The sequence below is a fragment of the Pleurodeles waltl genome, chromosome 7 (genome assembly GCF_031143425.1).
Source record: "Pleurodeles waltl isolate 20211129_DDA chromosome 7, aPleWal1.hap1.20221129, whole genome shotgun sequence".
NCBI classification, from domain to species: Eukaryota; Metazoa; Chordata; class Amphibia; order Caudata; family Salamandridae; genus Pleurodeles; species Pleurodeles waltl.
In genome coordinates, this window is record NC_090446.1 from 978,930,252 (window position 1) to 978,948,041 (window position 17,790).

Consider the following 17,790-nt stretch of genomic DNA (forward strand, 5'->3'; position numbering starts at 1 on the left):
CTCATGCCACTTCGGGGGGGGGTGTTCTGATATATGTACCTGCACCACAGAACACCACAGAACACTCCTTTGGACATAAGTGTCTGCCCTACAGAGATGGCATCCAAAATACAAAGGTATGCATTGTACAAATTCTGCTATGTGACCAAGATATTGACTCACATATCATGGCCTCCCAGGAATCAACACACTGCCTGCACTGTGGGACTTCCATTTGTGCAATAAGCATGTACAGGACAAATATGACTATGTGAAGGTGACAGCGGAGCTGTGGGAGTCAGGGACCTGTCATGAGTCAAAGACACATATTGAGAAAGATGCATAATGCAGATATGGACTACTTCTGGGATGTACCTCAGTACCCATTCCTAATTCAGTCAATAGACTGAGGCATTCAGGGCAAGTCTTGCCACTAGAGCATCATATTGTCCACATGCCAGGATCTGCTGGTGTACAGAGAGTAGGCACAGTGCCACAGTTGCATAGCCCTAGTGACTCTACCCCGGCCTGGACTATGTCTCATACTGGGAGATACATTTGACAGGCCCTGGTATCTGCAGGCTGAGCATACAGAACCTATTTGTCACCCCATTTCCATCACTTCCATGCATAACAGTACATCATTTGGCCATCAGCACTTCAGCATGTGGTGTGTGTGGCAACCTGAAGGGCAGAATGAGTCAGGATATGGATTCCAGACTACAGTTTGGCAAGGCCTGATGTGGGTTGAAATATCTGTTGTACTATACACATTGCTTACACAAACATCTGATGACTCATACAAGATGCATACAAAGCTCATGCTGTCATGCACATACATGTTGTCCAACATTTACAACAATCATGAAGGAAGAGATGTCACTGGATGGCAGTAAAGTATCCTTACCTAGTTATGTGCATGGAACACAAGAAGGATCTAGAACCCCAAAAACCTCACACAACACAATGTGACTGAACTGAACATATAATACTGGCCACCAACACTGCACAATGTAAATCGCATTGATGTCATACAGATGGCAACAACAGGCACACAAAATGTCTAACTGGCGTACACGGGCACACCGTAGCCTGTGGGGAGGGAAAGGATGCTTTAGAACAGAATCAATTGTGCCTATGAGATTCTTACTTGCTTCTGTGGTGAGCCATAGAGTTGTCCATGCAGGGGCAGGACCTCATAAACAAGCCTCTCCAGCTTCTCTGGAGAGAAGGCAGGGGCCCTATCACCTGATGGATATGACATGAATGCCCCCAGAGGCAGCTCACAGCAGCTCAGGTAGTGGAGGTGTTGCTGGCAGCAGTGTCAGGAGTCAAGTGAGTGAATGTGCACAACATGGCTGTCATGTCCACCACGTATGCAGTCATCACCGCGGGCCTATGGCTATGTCTGTCATGGTTGGAACTGCCTACTGCCTGATGACTTCCACTGGCAGTTGTGGACGGTTCTTAACGTCCAGTGGAGTTGGTCAGGTATTCATCATTTTGGCAGTCTGAAATACTGCATTTGGCTTTGTAAACTGTGTTCCACCTACAATACATGTGTTGTAGCATCACAAACATCCTTATTCTGTCTTGTCATTTTGGTCCTTCTAAACAACCACCAGTGTAGGGTGTGGCAGAGCACAGATGGCATTTGATGGTGGTGCACCGTCCACCTCCGCTGATGGTCATTTCGCCGGATGGAAAATACAGTCACATTTTGAGGGGAAATTGTGTAGCACATATCTGAGTTAGTCAAACTCCATGTTGTACACATGTGTTGACATCCATGGGGATCACATGTGAGCCTTGTGTACTTGCCAGCTGTGATGTTACTGTGTGTCATTTCTATCCTATCAGAAATGCTTTGTCACATGACATTTTTGGCATGCCTCATGTATGTTGCTGTGGACACACTGACTAATGTTCCAAATCATGTCTTGTCACACATAGGTACCCTGGGAGAGGGAGAATGTGACAACCTCCTGTCTACCGCCCACTGCCAGACCTTCAGACCATGGAGCAAATGCATATTATTATGTTATACCACCTGGATAGGCAAACAATAGTAGACTTATGCCGTCAGTTGGAGCCAGATTTGATGCCAGCTATTAGTTAATAGCCTGCATACCACCCGTTGTACAAGTCATGTCAGTATTGCACTTCCTGGCCACATAGTCCTTCCAACATACAGTGGCCTTATCTGCTGGTATGTCCCAACCTATGTTCAGTCTGGTGCTGAAAGATTTCCTCTCAGCAATGTTAAAACACATTGACAGCTATTTCATGTTTCCCCGATGTGAGGATTTAGCCAATGTGAAAGCTGGCTTTTATGGTTTTGCCTGCCTCCCACATGTGGTTGGGGCTATTGATGGCTCACATGTTGGAGTGGTGCCACCGCAGGCCAATGAACAAGTCTATCGCTACAGAAAGAACTTCCATTCCATCACCATGCAAGTTATCTGTTTGGCGGATCTCTAAATCTCAAACATCTGTGCCCTTTATCCAGGATCAGCCCATGATTCCTTCATAATGCAGAACAACACCATACCCCAGCTGATGTCACAACTGCACCCAGAGAGGGCTTGGTTGGTTGGTAAGTCATGTCTGTCCTGATTGTGTGTGTGCAATGTAAGGCACTACAATCATGAAATGAGTGACTCATTGTTGTACTTATGTCCCATTCCTTAACAGGAGACTCTGCATATCCGGAGCCGGTTTTTAGCCTCCTGAAGGCCAGATTTAGGTGTCTGGACAGGACTGGTGGAGTCCTCCTCTACTCACCCGGGAAAGTGTATCAGATCACTGTGGCTCCACAACATCGCCCTGCGGAAGAATATCCCATACATCCCAGAGGAGGGGGAGCCTTTAGTGCCACTTGGTGAGACTTCTGAAATGCCAAATGAGGATGACAGTGGCGCAGAGGAAGGAGCTGGCTTGTGAGAAGATCTCATCAACAGCTACTTATAATGAGAGGAAGTATGTTATGCGAAAGACTGTGCAATGAACTGTCGTGAGAATGTGTGGAGTTGACTGTTTTTGAAACAGCTAGGGACCTGGTACTCTGCAATCTTTAGCCAAAGGCTGCTTGACAAGATAGCTTTTGACACATCCCCACCTTGATGATGTTGCTTTGTTTGTGTCAGTTTCCTTGAAATGTACTTTGCTTTCCAGTTGCTTGCTATATGACTTGTGTCATAGGTATGGTTTCAAGCCTATACTCCTTGTTTTGTTCTTTGTACAGGTACCTTCACCATGACATCTTCATGTGGGCATTTCAGAGTTGTGACATTGGCAGGTATCTGATGCTGTTCTGACATACAAAGTGGGCATGGATTGTTCCAGGTAATGTAGGTCACAGATTTTGGATGTATGAGACCTGTACCAAGACAGTTTGCACAGTGTTTGGGTGGAGGTATAGAAGTGCCCATTGTACTTGTTGTGTGTGTTGTGGTGGGCCTGATGCATCATGTGTGTCATCATGTGGTCTGAAAATATGCAGTCCTATCCTTTGACCACAACATTTTCCCTTCACATTGGATAAACACTCTTTTTGTATGACCTGTATATAGATGTAGATGTGTTTATCATTGCGGGCCACAGTGCCTGTATCACAACACTACAATATGTTTGTGTCACCATCAGATGCATGGGAATTGGATTATGATGCCCCTGTGATCAAGGACTGTTGTACTGCCATCTGTCTGTATCTTGGATTATGTGATGTTGGATTACTTTGGCGTGGTTTGTGATAAGGCTCAAGCTGCTGACATCAACCATTTTAATGTTTACCTATTCTACAGGCCATTGTCTGACAAATCCATTCCAACCGTGGTCTGGGGTTGTACCTTGAAATGTTTTCATTTACTCATTATGAGTCACTCATTCTTGTTTCCAATAGTCCAGATATATTGACAGCCTATGTGCTGAACACTGTAATAAACTTTTTGGTTTGACTAGACACTTATACTAATGTGATGGTGTGTGGTGATTGTAATCCTGAGCTGGATACTGTACCTGTAACATATCCCTGCTTGCACAAGTAGCTTGTATCTTCATCGTATGGTTCATATCGTCTTACATCTCTAACTAGCTAAATTTGAAAATTAAGCAAGCAAACAATGAGTTTGTGATGGGTAAATTAATTGCAATGCTTACAAAGAAAATACATTTTGGACAGAAAGAAACAAAAATGTAAAGTGAAGGGGTGAGTCATGGTGAATGAAACAATTGGAGTAGATGCCACACCATTGGGAGTCCAAAATCGAGAGTACTCCTCCCATTGCAACTTGTAGGTGGTTGAGGATCAGTCAATCGAGTGAGCGTGTGGCACACAAAGGAGTTCCTTTAGGACGAGGTCACTTGTTGGCAGTGGTGGGTGTCTTACCATCCGCACCTCCCGGATTATTTGCTGGACGTCGCTGCTTGCGGGGATGGTTTGTAGCTACAGAGGCAGGGATGTCTTGTGCTGGTTCTTCCTTTGGCAGGGCCTCCCTTCCAGTGGTTGGCACCCATGTTGATGTGTCAGTTGTTGATGAGCCAAAGGAAGGGGTAGACTGTTGTTGAAAAGCCCTGCTCCGGGTGGTGTGAGTGTCAGGGAGGACTTGTTGTTATTGTGGGGCTCAATCTGTTCCCACATGTCTCTGTGGGTGTTCCTCTATAGCTTCTTGATTTTCCAGAGTTCGGAAAAGACCAGGATCCATCACGCCTGGGGACTCTTGATAGACCCCCAAGACATGGCTGATGGTATCCTGGCCAGGAGCAACTCCAGTGACCTCACCCTGCTAACCCACAGCATCCCTCCCGTGCATCCTACCTCCGCGGGCCTGTGCCCTTGCCACAGGGTGCCCTCTCCAGCTGGGTGCTGAAACCTCATTGTCCCAAGAGTTGCCCTGCAACTCAGGATCCAAGATTGGGATGGTAGACACTGTGCTAGCGACACAGATGAGGGAGCAAATGGTTGCCTGTGATGTTGAGGCAACCGGGCTGGGAGATGTTGATGTGGGCACAGTGAGACTCACTGTTGCAGTCTGACCAGGTTGCTCAGATGGGCCAGAACCATCCTTCATGTCCAGACATCCGGGAGTGTTTTCTTCACTAAAGGCTTCATCCAGAGGGGTAGTGGCAGTCTGTTCTGTGGCCTCTGTGTGCATAGCGGCAGCTGGACCTGTTGATGTAAAACGTACAATGTTACTTGTTGCATTGTGACATCTACCTCCAATGGTTTAGAGCTACAGTAAGCAGAGACCTTGTACAAAGTTAAGTTGCAGTTAATGCTATTGTGGCAAGTAACCATGGTATTGGCTGTATTGACATGACATGTGTGAAGCATGCCAATTCATTTTGATTCAAGCAGCTGATGAAATGCGCAGATCATTAGCACTTGGGAGGATGGATTGAAAATGACATCTTGCCACCAGTGCAGGCAAAACAGTGGCTAGGTAAGATATGGCTCTGCCCATTTGGAGGCCTAGTTGAGTATGATGGAGGCAAACCCAGAACTTTGTTGTATATGTAACTGGAGTCATCATGTGCACAATGCAGTGTGAATGTGTCTGCTACCAATACAAATCTGGTGAGGCATCTTGAGCCTTATAAATACCTGTTATACACACTGGGCAAGGTGTCATTCATGTCCTCAAATATTTCATCTTGGGTTGGCAAGTCAAGATGGAGCTATGTTGGCATATATGTTTCTGATTGGGCATGATCTGTGCTTGATCACTCCCAGGTGAGTATACGTCATTTGAGAGTTGACAAACAAGGGTATTTGGACAAGTGTCCACTGTGCTGGTGGTTGGAGTTAGAGTAACAGGGCCCATTGGGCTTTGCAGTCATGTCACTCCCTCTACTTCCAAAAACCTAGCAAATGGTATCCTCCCAGGTGAGTACACTTCAATTGAGATTTACCAAACAGGGGTCTTTTAAAAAAGTGAACAATGGTCTAGTGTTTGGAGTTAGGGAAGCAGTGCCTCCTGTGGGAGTTGCAATTGGGTTCATTCCCTTTACTTCACACACTTGACAAATAATATCCTCCCAGGTGAGTAAACGTCAATTGGGAGTTACCAAACAGGGGTCTTTGGACAAGTGTACCCTGGTCTGGAGTTTGGAGTTAGAGACACAAGGCTTCCTGGGAGTTGCAGTCATGTCACTCTCTCTACTATGCACAATATACACATGGTATCCTCTCAGGTGAGTACACTTCAAGAGAGAGTTGAGGAACAGAGGTATTTGGACCAGTGAACACTGGGCTGGTTGTTTTAATTATAGATACAGGGCCTACTGTCCATAGCGGTCATGCCACTCCCTGTACTACACACAGTATGCAAATGTTATCCTCCCAGGTGAGTACACTTTTCATTTGTGAGTTACCAAACAATGGTATTTGGGCAAGAGAATACTGGGCTGGTGAGTGGAGTAACAGTAACAGAGCCTCCTGGCCTTAGCAGTCATGTCACTCCCTGTACTACATAAAGTATGCAAATGTTATCCTCCCAGGTGAGTTCTCTTCAATTGAGAGTTAAGAAACAGATATATTGGGGCATGTGACCACTGTACTGGTGGTTGGAGTTACAGTAAACAGGGTCTGCTGGGAGTTGCAGTCATGCCATTCTCTGTACTACACACACCATGCACATGTTATCTCCTCAGGTGAGTACACTTCATTTGTGAGTTACCAAACAGGAGTATTTGGACAAAAAACACTGGTCTGGTGTTTTGAGTTAGTGAAACAGTGCCTCCTGGCAGTTGCAGTCAGGTAACTCTCTCTGCACACACACACACACACACACACACACACACACACTATACACATGGTATCCTCCCAGGTGACTACACTTCAATTGAGAGTTACCAAACAGGGGTATTTAGGCAAGTGTACACTGGGCTGGTGGTTGGAATGTCAGAAACAGGGCCTTCTGGCCTTAGCTGTCAGGTCACTCCCTCTTGTTTCCCACACTTGACAGATGTTTTTCTCCCAGGTGAGTAACTTCTTTTGAGATTTACCACACAGGGGTATGTGGACAAGTGAACACTGGCCTTGTATTTGGGTAATAGAAACAGTGCCTCGTTGGAGTTGCAGTAAGGTAACTCTCTGTACTACACACAATATACATATGTTGAGTATTACATATCTGTATGCAGAATGCATTTAGGTTTAGGCATATATTTACCTGTTGAGATATACCATGAGTCCTGGGATTATTTTTATATATTGAAAGACTTACAGGCACCATTTGGACACATGGACCTTTGTAGCTGTGATGTTGGATCCAACAACAATACAGATTGACAGTGGCAAAACTCAGATACTCTGGGTATTGAATGTTGATCATCTGGGCATACCCTTGTCGTGGTTCAGACCGCTATTGGCTGACCACCATGAAGGGACCACTACGGCGACTGTGTGCTCGTAATATTCTCATGGTTGGTCGCGGTGCTGTTGGCACTGGAGGTTGAACCCCCTATTTCCAGGCCACTGCGCCACTGGTGGTCTGCCATTTTGGCTTGGCGGTCAGTGGTCCTGACTGTGTAAATCGTAACAGGGCGGTCTGAAAGACCACCAACATGGCAGTCTTTTCAGGACAGCCAACATGGCAGTCTGGCAGTCCGACCGCCAAACTCGTAATGAGGCCCTAAATGTGGAAACAGTGCTTAGAAGTCATTAGTAGTCAAAATGTTACTTGAGGCCGAGAGGGACCGGTGCAAATCCAGACTAACTGCGATGGAGGGTAGGCCAGCTACAGAATCCACGCAGGGTCCGCTGAAATAGTGCCTTTGTGTCGATGACAAGGACACAAAGAGTCAATATGTTTACCACACTTAGGACATTGCGTCATCATCGGGCTCTGTGGAATTGAATGCGATGCATAGTCAGGCTGCACAGAGTGTCATCATCAGGCAATGCAGTCTGTGAATCTGCTGTCGTCAGGTAGCCGATGTGTCACAGTCCATGAGCTGATGTTTCTCCTGCACTTGGGGTGATGCTCCTCTTTTTGCAGGTTTCAGCTGCAAAGCCGTCTTCTGAGGTCCAGGACTGGAGGGGGTACCTCGAGTCCAGCAGCACCAGGAGATGTGCAAGCAGTGTTTGATGTCCCTGAGACTGCAGGAGAACAGGAGGCAAGCCAACAAGCCCATGGGGACTCTTGGGTTCAGGGATGAAGAGAGCAAGTGAAAGGCAGGTCCAGTCCTTCTCATTACAGACAGGAAGCAGCAGGCGAGCACAGCAAAGCAAGTAGCAAAATGGCAGTCCCTCCTACAGCAAGCAGTAGGCGAACACGGCAATACAGTTGCAGAATGGCAGTCCCTCCTGGCAGCAAAGCAGTTCTTCCTGGTAGAATGTCCTTGGTTCCAGTAGAGAACTGATTTAGTGCAGTTTGCTGTCCAGTATTTATACTTTGGTGGCCTAGTTCTGAAAGGTGGGAGAAATGTTCAGGCCTTGCTTTGAAGTCCACAAGGCCCCGGCCCTGCTTTTCCTGGCTCCAGGCACTCTACAGGGGGTTATGCAGCCCTTAGTGTGAGGAGAGGCACAGCCCTATTCAGGTGTGTCAGCTCCTCCCTCCCATCTAGCCCAGGAAGACCCATCAGCCTGGTGATGGGCCATCAGTATGCAAATGTTACACCCAAGCTCGCTTTATGTGTCTAAAGGGGATGTCCAAAGCCCAGCATGTATTCAGAGACAATCAGAGACATAGAATGGTTAAAGTAAGAAAATTCCAACTTTCTATTAGTGTCATTTTCAGACTTATAATTTACAATACAACTTTTCCATAAGTTGTGATTTCAAATTGTGAGTCCAGAGACACCAAATTTCACATTTCTATTGTTTCTCAATTAGAGATTACACTTAAAAGATGTTTTAAGGTAATCCCAAATGTATCCTCTGGGAAAGAAAGGTCTTGTAATAGTAAAAAAACAAATTTCAGAGTTTATCGCTACCTGAACGTGTTAAACATAAAAGGTACATGTCCAGATTTTTAAATACACTGCACTCTGCCCTTGGGGCTAACTAGGGCATACTGTATTAACCATGCAGTTCTGTATGACCAGCTTTCTTTAGAATTCCACCATCCCCACATTCTCAGTTACATCATCAAGAATGCTCATACAATTCTTCTCTTGCAAGCACATCTCTACACATCTTCCCCCTTACATATCTTAATAATTTTGCCAAACTTATAAACTCAGAAAAATTATTTAAAACAAAATATGGTAGTAATACTGGACTACAGAAATACTGAATCATATATATACAATACAATATTCACTACTCATTCTCTAGCATTCTAACTTTGCACAGATTTCCTATACTCCACTCCTTACCATCATCCAATTTAACAAGATCATTTATTACCTTGGTTATCCTATGTGGTTGAAGAAACTTGCTCTCACCTTTCTTCACATGACCAAATTTTCCCACTGCCACCCAGTCACCCCTTTTCATGCACATATTCTTCACTCCCTTTCTACTATCGTAAATCATTTTGTTCTGTTTCTGTAAATGTGTCACCCTCGCTTTCATGCCTTCACAATCGACCTATACCTGTTTCTTCTCATGCAACCACAAAGGAGATTCCTTTGTTGCAGGCTCCCTCCCTTTAAGGGCAATAAAAGGAGACACCCTTGTCATTGAATGAGGTGTTATTCTATGTCCCCACATCATCTTCTTCAACTCCTCTCTGCATATCAGCCCATTTGCCAAAGAAAGTTGAATGTTCTACATAATTATTCAATTTACTCTCTCTACCAAACCATTTTCTTGTGGCTGAAATAATGCCACTCTGTCATGTCTGATCCTTAAACTACTAAGAAAGTCTGTCGTAGCTGCAGAAACTAACTGCACTCCATTGTCCGTAACTAGGACTTTTGGTATTCCTTTTTCCAAAAATACTTCCCTTAAGAACTCTGTAACATTGTTAGTTGTTATTTGTTCCACAGTCCTGACTACAAACCACTTACTATGATAAGCGACCAGAACTATGAGAAAACAAGTTATTCTACCCAGTCTATCCACGGGACCTAGAAAATCCAAAGCCAACTTTCCTCATGGTCCTGCAGGAAATTGTGTGTCAAGCACCACTTATAAATTTCTTCAATTCCTCATACTCCTCGTCTGTAACAATTGCATTGTTCCATTCTTCCTGCCCTCAGGCTAACTCTTCATCAACAGAAAATGTCTGTGATTCCATCACACATGTGAGTGAAATTTCTTCTGGAATTTCGTCCACAGGCATGCGTGACAAACAATCAGCAACTACATTTCTCTTTCCTCTTACTTACTCTACAACAAAATTGAAATCAATAACTGTTATCAGCATCTAGAAATACAACGTGTTACACTCCCTTCTAAATCCCGACCACATTTGAAAATTTGTAATAATGGTTTATGGTGGGTTTGAACCACAAACGGTAATCCCCACAAATAATACTTCAAGTGGTTTGTACCCAAACAAAAGGCTAGTGCTTCCTTCTCAATGGTAGAATACGATCATTCCGCCCCCTGCAACAGTTGAGATGCAAATCCAATAATTTTCTCCTCATTATCCACCATTTGAATCAGCACCGCACCATGACCCACGCAACTGGCATCTGTCATCACAATTGTTTTTCTATTAACATCAAAGTGTCCCAGTGTTGGAGCATGAGCAATCAACTGTTTAATCTTAGCAAATGCAAGTCCACATTCTGCTCCCCATTCGAACATTGCACCTTTCTTTAACAACACTCTCATAGGTTCTACAACGTCAGCAAAATTATGTACAAATTTAGAACAGTACTCCGCCAGACCCAGAAATGACCTTAATTGGTCTTTGTTGCACAGTTGTGGAACGTCACTAATTGCTCTTACTATGCTCTTCTTGGGTTTTATTCCTTTAGCAGATATCTCGTGTCTCAAATAGTTTACTCATTCATTTCTCAATTCACATTTTTATTTTTTCATGGTCAAACCATGATCATCAATTTTTTTCAAAACTCTTTCCAATACCTCATCATGTTCTCTCAAGGATTTTCCCATTACTAATATGTCATCTTGAAAACATAATACGTTGCCTATTCCTTGAAAAATGTTCTGCATTATTTGCTGAAACACAGTCAAGGCTGATGCCAATCAAAAAGGCATTCTACAAAAACGATACGCCCCCCCAAAGGTGTGACAAAAGAAGTGAAAGGACGAGTTTCAGGATGCAAGTTGACCTGATGATATGCTGCTGACATAACCAACACACTGAATACCTTGCCACCACTCATCATTCTCAACATCTCTGCAATATTAGGCAAGGGTTGTCTGTCCACCCAAATGTTTGTATTGAGATCCCTCAAATCTATACACAAATGAATCTTGTTTCCCCCTATTGGGGCCACGACTTTTGACACCAACCACTCAGATGACTCTATTGGCTCTAATATTTTCTCCTCTAATAACTTGTTAAGTTCTTGCTGAAGTGGTTCTCTCATTAGGAGTGGCACAGGTCTCATGTACAACTGGTAGAGCACTTTTCATTAGAATTATTCGGTGTGTAAACTTTTTTAACTTACCCAATCTATCAGTAAATACTTTCGGAAATCTACTCATTAGTTTTTCACACCATTCTATATATGTGTCTTGATTTTCCATGTCACTCTCATTCGTTGATTTTACAACCATAACTGGTTCTTTGGCATTGGGATCAAGCACAATATTTAAATCTTTCTGATTTCACCACCCTAAGAGATTAAATCTCTCATTAGTTATGTATATTTTCCCATGCACACCATTGTTTTTAAACAGAACATCCATCCTTTGCATTCCTATAATGTCAATTCTCTTTCCACCATATCCAACTGCTTTTACATCAGCATTTTGTAAATCCCCAATCTGTGTTTTTAAAACACATTCTTAGATGTCTTTGGATATTAAAGTAAACAGACTTCCTGAATCCACCAATACTTTCTCAGAGGTAGTTCCAAGTATAATATTACAATGAGGCTTCTCTACTTTCTCTTTTCAACTTCCTGCACTCATACTATCATCATTCTGCTGAATCGATTTCTCTATGTCACTTACAGTGAATATTATTTCTTCTTGATCTCCATCCATATCTTCTGTTGTCTTGACACTGTTGTTTTTCATCTTCCCCTTCGACCTACAAGCTTTTGCCAGATGACCCTTCCTTCCGCAAGATGTACATGTCATGGTTCTTGCCCCACACACTGAACTTGAAGCGATGTGTCCTGGACAACCACATCTGTAACACGTAACACTTCTCCTCTTAACAAATTTTGCATCTTCATTTCCAATAACTTTCACTTGTATTTTTGGATTTAATGTCCTTTACTTCCACTGTAGTTTCCTTCTCTGAATTTTGTATATAGTTCTTACCCATCTCTATCTCTTTCATCCACACATCAGTGTGCTCCATACTCCTTGCTATCTGTATGGATTCTTCTAGAGACGGATCAATAGATAATAATCTTTCCTTTACTTTCCTGTTGTTTGCACAACAAGCTATTTGATCATGTATTAAAGAATCGCTCAAATCTCGGAAGTCACAAGTCACTGCTAATCCTCTTAGGGCTGCAACATAAGTCATTAAATCTTCATCATGTCCTTGTGTACGAGAAAAAAAAAATATGTCTTTCAAATACTGTGCTTGCTTTAGGTGTGAAGTGTTTTTCCAACATCTGTAATGACATCTCACATACGTTTATGGGTTATCCTTCCCCCATCCTCAATGATATCTTGAGTAGATCTTCGTATATTCTTCTTCCTTCTGTTCCTAAAAGTTGTAAGAAAATTGCTTGTTTTCTTACAGGACCATATTTGTCTCCACCTATAGCTCATATATATGTAAAAAAATGTTTTTCCATCTTTTCCAAGCATTTGTTGGTTCCCCAGGTAAAGGAACTGCTGATGGGGAACCAACCAGTGGTGCTGATAAGCTTTGTTCAGCCATACGTGCAAAGAAACTAAATATAACAAACTACCACAAAATACTAAAATAATAATTTGAATTAATAAGCTAAACTAATTATCTAAAATAATTAATTATTATAAGCAAGAAACAATTCTTTTTGAATATGATGCTGCTTTCAGAGTCTTTCATTTACTTGTTTCAAGCTTCATTAGCATTCATTGTTGATTTAGGGGGTCATTCTGACCCCTGCCGGCGGCGGATGCCGCCGGCCTGGCGGGAACCGCCAGAAGACCGTACCGCGGTCAAAAGACCGCGGCGGTCATTCTGAGTTTCCCGCTAGGCTGGCGGGCGACCGCCAGAAGGCCGCCCACCCGCCCAGCGGGAAACCCCCTTCCACGAGGATGCCGGCTCCGAATGGAGCCGGCGGAGTGGAAGGGGTGCGACGGGTGCAGTTGCACCCGTCGCGATTTTCTGTGTCTGCCACGCAGACACTGAAAATCTATGTGGGGCTCAGTTAGGGGGGCCCTGCACTGCCCATGCCAGTGGCATGGGCAGTGCAGGGGCCCCTAGGGGCCCCACGACACCCGTTCCCGCCAGCCAGGTTCTGGCGGTGAAAACCGCCAGAACCAGGCTAGCGGGAAGGGGGTCGGAATCCCCATGGCGGCGCTGCAAGGATTCCCTGGGGCAGCGGGAAGCCGGCGGGAAACCGCCGGCTTGCCTTTTCTGACCACGGCTTTACCGCCACGGTCAGAATGCCCCCGGAAGCACCGCCAGCCTGTTGGCGGTGCTTCCGCGGTCGTTGGCCCTGGCGGTCCATGACCGCCAGGGTCAGAATGACCCCCTTAGTGTTCTATAACCAAGTAGTCCTCTTTCTGTCTCTATATCAGAGTAGTCCTTTTTCTATTACTGTTACTGTTCCTATGACCGAGGCTGCACCTCAAAGTTCGATGTCGATGCACAGTACTCTCTCAGCCTGGAAGCCTTCACAGACCCAACGAGGTACCGGAAAGCGTGCTGCATTGCACATGTTGCTGGTCTTGTTATTGTAAGGTACGCATCTTTCAATGCCGTCTTGTCAACACACTGCACATGGTATTGTAGAAAGTGTGTTGTGCGTTGTAAAGCGCGCATAACGCAGCAACACTGTATTGCAAGGAGGCACACAGTCATAATTTTCAAAAATCTATATCTACCACTACTGTAAAAAACACATGGCCCGATCACATTTAAAAGCCACAATTTTAAGAGTCAATATTCTCAGCAATTAAAGAAAAATATCTAGCTGAGTCGTAACTGCTTATCGAATCCAAGTCATTGATATATAGCTATAGGATCGATACAACTTACAGTTTCCTTCTGTTTCTTCCTTCTTTTTTTTCTTTCTTCTTATGTATTCCAGTTACTACCGCCTAACTAGACCAGGGGTTGGGAGATACTCATATGTTCTCTGGTCCCTGCACAGTCCCTCATCACCAAATTTTGTGGTAACCACGCAATTCTGTATTACTTGCTGTGTTATTTATTTTTAAGAAATCTTCTCCCACAACAGTAGTAACTCCCAGCTTCCGGCTCCACTAACAGCTTTCTCTAGAATTCCACCATCACCACATTCTCAGTTACATCATCAAGAATGTTCATACAATTCTTCTCTTGCAATCACATCTCTACACATACCTTAGGGGCGACTTACATTTAATAAAAAGGAAGATTTGGGTCTCGCGAGTGGGTGCACTTGCCAGGTCACATAGGCTAGGCAATGGCAGGCCTTAGACATGTTTGTAAGGCTACTGTTGTGGGTGGCATAATTAGTGCTGCAGGCTCACTTGTAGCATTTAATTTACAGGCCCTGGGCACATGTAGTGCACTTTACTAGGGAGTTACAAGTAAATTAAATAAGCCATTTGTGGAGAACATTCTGGTAATATTTTAGGATTAGTGTATCTAGCTCGAAATATTTTTCTATTTGTTTCTTGTTTTAATTGCTGCTTTGGGTTTATACTGGAAGATAAATATAAACAATGTTAGAATTCTGGCCATACTGGTAAAATACTAGCCAAGTGGCAACCATGCAATATAAAGGCATTCTAGGGCAAATGGATAAACAAAACTGGAAGCACTTACTGTGAATGTCTCCTAGGCTTTGACAGCGTTCGACAATATAGCTTGTATGCCCAAAAAACAGTTGGGGCCCAGCAGAACTGAAAGTCCAAGGCATACTACATTCACAGGTCCTAGTAATTCCTTTTTTTCTTTTCTGATGCTGTCCAGTCCAGTGAGGAACAGCAAAACTTCAAGGCTGCTGTCAAGCAAAGTTTTGCTTGGTGGAGGATGGGGGCTGGAAGGCTAGAAATGAGTGTTACTAGGCAATACCTTACTTGTTGGGGTAAATTGGAACAGTTGCAAGATTTCAACTATGTACTACCCAGGTAAAGTTCAGCCTGGGGCGGCTGCTGTTGTACAGAGAGCAGATGTATTTCTAGCAGGAAAGTGGTGCTGTCTTTGAAACCTTACACCAGGGGTCACAAAAGTAGCACCAAGGGTAACAAGGGGCAAACCAGGTGGTTGCAACTGCGACCTCTGGAGACTTCTAAATGACATCCACCAACAGACTTTGCAGTCTGTAATATTAAACGTTGGAGTTGTCAAGTCTTTTCTTAATTTGTATTGATTTAATAATGTTCTAATGTCACTCAGGAACTTTTAGTTAATAGGGGTTTACTGATGTTAGCTTTGGCCAGTATGATGGAAAGGTTTTTGAGGAATACTTTTATATCGTTTTCGGAGGCCAAGGGTCCACTGGGGATCGTAATATGCTTACAGCTTTGAAGAGATCACTAATTAATTTTATTGTTAGCATACATGCAACCGTCCAAATTCAGATGGGAGACTACCGATTTCAAGGTATAGAAACCAGATTTGAAGTTTTGTAAAAGTGCCAAAAATAAAATGTTGAGGCTTGTCACCCACACTCCAATCTCTCCCTCCAATAATTACCTCTGACATCAAAACTTAACGCTTTGTCCTCAATTATAAACATTTTATTTTTGCCCGTTTTGCATAGTGCAAACAAAAAACTGTTCAGAACTCTGTTTTTGTTTGTGCTATGTTATTAAGCTGCTACAAGTGAAATGCTGATTGTCTGTCACCATACATTCAAATAGACTCCATTCAGCCAGCTTTCCTCTGCTTCAATATGTCAGTGGGGAAAATAGATTCTCCTAGCAATTGTTATAAAATCTTCCACTTGCCTGCTCTAAAATGTTGGCATGTATGTGTTAGCAGGTTGAAGGATCACTATGTAGGTTGCATTTGGGTTGTATCATGGTTAGTAGGTATCTGATGCTGGGGCTGCTAACTGCCAACAGGATCATTATGACTTCGGTGGTCCCACCACAGGACCGCCAAAGTTGTGGGGAGGACTTTGCAGTCATGCCGTCAGTGTCCCCCAATGTTGTATTACAATGTTTCGACAAGGCTGACAGGCTCCCTTAAGGGAGTCGAAACCAATACTGTAGCACACTAGCACCCTCGGAATTTATAGCAGACAGTACGCATTCCAAGCGGGCTGGGCAGGGGGCCCATGAAATGCCCATGCTATGGACATGGGCAGTTTAGGGGCCCATCTGTGGCCCCCAGCACTGTGTTTCCGGTAGCCTTTCCATGGCGGGATCGCCACCATGGAAAGGCTGGTGGAAACAGGAGCTGTGATCAGTGAGGTGGTGCTGAGTTCTGCACCGCCGTGGCTGACCACGAGTCTGACCACAGTCAGCCCATCGAGAACCTTGTTCCCGGCAGTGACTGCGATCCCCTGACGGTCCGACCTCCAGGGTCAAAATGTGCCGGTCCGACCGTCAACCGCAAGTCTGGCAGTCCTTGGACCGCCAGACTCATAATGAGGCCTTAAGTGTTCTTTGATGTCATCTGCTTTTTTGATGAAGCGGTCTGCTAGAAAGTTGCTGAGTTCCTGGGTGTGTTCCACTCAGATGAGGTGCATGCTGGGTTATGGAATTCACTCAGAGTTCTGAAGAGTTCTGTGCTTGAGTATGAGGCCTCTGAAATGCCACCAAAATAGTGGTATCACATGGCTTCTTATATATTGTGTTGCATGAATCAGAGATTGATTAGCAAATACCTTTGTCTTCAGAATGTTTGTGTCAATGCTTCTTCCATGGACTGGTTGTTATGCATATAGAAGGGCCAGCTGGTGGAAGTTTTGCCTTTGAGGGTAAAGCCTGCCAAATGTATGGGTCTTGTGACTAGTTGACAGGGCCGGACTGAGAACTCAAAGAAGCACTGGCAAATTTTGTCAGACCAGCCCCCATAGGGTGCATAGCGAGTGAGTCTGACCACTACAGTGGGGCTTCGGGGTTCCTCCCCCAAGAAAATTTGGGAAAAAATGGCAAAAATGGTGCGATGTACCACACCTTTTTCATTATATATCAATTGTATTAGTTTGTAAAGCATAGTAAGAGACAACTTTACAGTGCACCAGGATGCAATACTCTTTATTGGGGCTCTTTAGTGATCCACTCACCATCACCCTCTAACAGTGCCTCTCATCTCTCCCTAGCCCCTCTCTCATGAGTATTTCATTTGTTTTATAGTACCTCCCTTACCAGCATCGGATGTTGGAGCACTTTACAAAACACACATACAGAAACAATGAATCATACATGTGTAAATCAGTATGTAGAAACTGTTACATAAGACAAAGGGACTACAAGGTGTAGGATTTACATGGCATCCATGCTGGTAGGCATTTTTTAAAGTTCTTAGTCTCGGGAAGTTTAAACTCAGGATTCAGAACCTAACACAGAGGTGAGGGTTGGCTTTACTAATAATTTATGTCTACCTAAACAAACCCTTTTGAGCAAAATCAGGATAATCAAAGACTGGGGAAAAACATAACTTTTTAACC